The 3,946-nt window shown below is 39.3% G+C and overlaps 1 long non-coding RNA gene across 1 annotated transcript; it reads right to left on the bottom strand.

Annotated features, from left to right (window-relative positions):
- Positions 1-896: 896 nt before the first annotated feature.
- On the bottom strand, positions 897-1,286 carry LOC124051392. Its single transcript, XR_006841825.1, has 3 exons — positions 1,220-1,286; positions 1,048-1,103; positions 897-962 (listed from the first exon to the last, which is right to left on the bottom strand). It is a non-coding gene; the product is annotated as an uncharacterized LOC124051392 (long non-coding RNA).
- Positions 1,287-3,946: the final 2,660 nt, after the last annotated feature.

The following is a 3,946-nucleotide window of genomic DNA, read 5'->3' as shown; positions in this document are numbered from 1 at the left end:
GTGTAAACAAAGAGCTCCTCAATTAGAAACTGGGTTACACCTGGAGGACAAACACACAACCACACACACACCCACAAAACACACAAAGCATACAGCAAACCCCATCGAACAAATTGGTTTAGTGGGTGCCAAGCACACATTCCAACAAATCTGTACAGCAGGCGACTGATAAGTCCTTTTTAGTTCAAAGTAGAGAAACTTCAAATTTGTTTTCCTAATGTGTTGAGTGATGTAACACGTGTGGGGGTTGAACCTTGATAAAATTTCATGGCTCTTCAAAATGGCTTCCATCAGCACTGGTACATTTTATGAAATCATGAGAGATGTTGGGAATGTAATTATGAGTGTTTCAGTTTAAACTGTGGATTCCTTTCATTGAGTTAACATCTCAGGAAAAAATTTGGTTAGTGAATTTTTTTCTTGCAGCATCAGCATTTTGTTATCCAAAATGTTTGCCTTTTTGTTCTTGTCCTCTGTGGAGGACATAGGAATTTACTATTTGTTTCACATTAACACAGAAGACAGCACTCTGACTTAGGCAGAAAACATTGTCACAGAATCAGAGGGGGTGAAAAGCATTAGTTGACTTGTGACGCCTCTAAGCTCTGGAAGTATGTTTTGTGACATGAAAAAGGAGAGTGCCAAAGCTGTCACGTTGGAGAGATTTAGGCACACATTTAGAACTTAGTTCAAATATCTTTGGTAAGCTTTGCAGTTTATAAACTAAATTACCAATGCAAATTACAGCCGTAAAGAAAGAAATATATTAAAAGGTTATAAATCTTTCTTTTTCTTCAATAGATGATGAATGTTATGTTTATTTCATTCTCTGACTGTAAAAGACTGTCTGTTTTGAACCCCTGTCTGGTGTGCACATTCAAACATTGGATCCAAGAGCCATTTCAAAGGTTTTATTAGGACAGAGGGTGAGTGGACAAAGGTTTGGATGATTGGATGATTTTCTAAAATAAAGGAAAAAATATATAAACATACACTGCCATGCATGTCACATCTTCTTAGATAAACAAAGGAAAATAATTTTCTTACTTAATTATGCATCCATCAGAGGATGAGGGGAGTGCTGCTCTATATCACTCCATCTACTTAAAGAAACAATTAATACACAACCAAGTTACTTAATAGCACTGAACTGTGTAAAATAAACTCAAATACAAGCAGCATCATAGAGAACACATAGAACATACATAGAACAACTTACTGGTGTGGCAGCATGGCAGGGAACAAAGGGAGTCTGTGGAGAGCACGCAGCCTCTTAATTATTTCCTGGTCTCCTCCCCTGCCCATGTGAGCACCACCGCCCACTTCCTGTCTCATCTCTACCTGAAGGTGCATGTTATATTTATGAAATCAGGTATTTACATAGACAGCTCTGTCACGTGAAAAGGTTTGTAGTCTACACTTCTTAAGCTTCTGTCTGAACTCTCTGTTTAGACTGCCCGCCAAACCAGTCCCTATTCACTGGTATTTTATGGCTGCTGCAGTGGAAACATGGAGCTGATTCATGTCTCTGCCACAGTGGAGCCATGGACTGTTGTCATTCAGGGCCAAATTCAACCTCATTGACAGGTCTGTGGCTCACTGACAGACTCCAAGTGTGAGGAAATCTACCTCCGGATGACCCCGCTTCCTGCTCATATCCTCTTCCATCATCCCCATTGAGAGCTGCCAGGTCAGCTGTCACCCCTGCTTACTGTCCCCAATCCTGGCTCACTGACTCACCCATTTGTTAGTCCCGCTGGTGACTGACGGGGTAGGTGGGACAGTCAGGCAAGGTCACAAGTATGTTCTTACTCTCATTACTCTGGCCTTGCTCCCTGCCATTACTTTTAGCTCCCCATCCTCCATTCCCCACCCCTCAATCCATCTGTCACCAGCATTAACAGCAGTGCAATATATTTCTCCCAACCCCAGGCACGTTTTATCACAGAATTTAAGCTCTTGCACTTGGACTATGCTGCAGAAAGTTGTTCTGAGAGTTTAAATTTAAATCTCTGTTTGGACATTCTCAACCCATATTTCAGTCAGTAGTTTATTTGTTATTTATTCATCATCTCTAAAACAAAAGAATTATAACACAGCTTGGTTGCCCAGGTGCTCACTGACTGAATAATTATAATTGCAAAACAGAACACAAGGGTGGGGTAGTGAAAATTAGTCTGTTAAATTAACATTAAGTATTGACAACTTAATTTTACTGTTAAAGCTGCACTTGGACCTTCAAGACTTATTTTAGCATAGATCTGGGTCACTTCTACATTATTATCGGCTGTATTTATGTGCTTCCACTTCCTCTGGTCACATTGCTGTCCATTACTGTGCTGATATAAATTATTGTGCTTGCGAAATTGTGAAACATTAACAGTCAAAACGAAATCGTCTGGCAGAAATGTTGGACGTCCATGAGCGCTTGTCAACTCTGATTTAATCATCTGGTTTGCTGAACACTGACACTCAAGAGAACTGGATGGTGAGTCATATATATTTTACCTGAAATATGGGAAGGAAGTTTAACAGCATCCTCACTTCAAAAAATCAAGTCAAATTAGTGTTTATTGTTTACATCAGCTCATATTTAACTCAAAACCTGTCCTTTACTTTGAGAATCATCTGTTTGTTTTCCTGAATTGAAAACTACAGCTCTGTGTTACTGCATGTTTCAACAAAGCAAGACTCCAAATTAGAAAGGAGACTAAGATCAATTCCTGCTTCACTGTACTGGTCTCCAGCAGATTTTAAGACTCTCATTATTTGGCTGCTCTTCTGAATGAAAGGTGTGCCTGCACAGACATTTGCATGGAGAGACTGTAAATTAAGTCTAATCCAAGACTAGTTTTATTTGCATAAGACAAACTAGGACACAAAACAGTAAATGTGTCCCAAGCACAGATTTGTGGGCTTAATTTAAAATCCTTTTACACAGCTATACGATCAGTCCCTTGATCTTGACCGTAAATGTAGGGCTGCTGGAGCACCCTGGAGCAACCCTCTGCTGCTTTCTTTTTCGCAGTGTGAGGAAACAGAACAGCTCACATAATCCAGTAGAAAATCATGTACAGTTTTCTTAAGGGCTGGTCAGAGTTGTCATATTTACTTTTAAGGTACATTGACTGAGTAATGCTGCCAAATAATGCACTGAATAACATGCGAGACAATATTCCTCCAAAGTTAGTGTTAGTGTTACATTATTCTCCAAAATGGTGCTTAAATCACCTTTTTAAATATCATCTTTAAAACTACATTTCTGCAATACTTTTCTACTTTCGTATGATCTGTCACTGTACTAACTGTATGTTTTTAACATGCATGTTTTGTTCCCTGTATTAAGTGGTTTGGGTTTGTCTGTAAATATGTTCTTCCTTCATTCTTTCATACTGGATGGTTAACCTCTGTTACAAATTTTCCACAGAGAGAGTGAAAGTGTATCCAGTTTAAATGATTGTTTAGCAGTAGTGCATCCTTTGAGAACCACATTTCAGTGTAAACTGAATTCAGCAGTTAAAAACACATATCCTATTGTTTCAGTTTCCAGCTTTTTCAGCTTATGTAAGTGTTACTCTTGACCTGATACAGAAACAAAGAACTGTACAGGATTTCAGAACAGGAAGAGGGGAAGGACCTGAGCTTCTAATGTTGCAGAAGAGATGATTAGAGCACTACTGTATCTCTTTCATCTGGTCACGGCGCACACTGGTATCTACTCCAATGCCCCTGGCTCATCAGCAAGACCCCGACCCAATTTTCAGATTCTGACATGACCCTCCCACACACTGACTGCTGTAAAATACATGCCTTCAAACTAATTAAATGGACACAGAACACAATTAGAGCAACTGATAATTAATGCTGTGACTAAATATGTGCCTAGAAGTTTTGGGTTTTTTTTTTGGATCATAGTCTCAGTGGAACTGGATCAGATATAGTAGCT

The sequence above is a fragment of the Scatophagus argus genome, chromosome 20, assembly GCF_020382885.2.
Source record: "Scatophagus argus isolate fScaArg1 chromosome 20, fScaArg1.pri, whole genome shotgun sequence".
NCBI lineage: Eukaryota > Metazoa > Chordata > Actinopteri > Scatophagidae > Scatophagus > Scatophagus argus.
The sequence above is the reverse complement of the archived record's forward strand: the minus strand, read 5'-3'. Positions and strand labels throughout refer to the sequence as shown.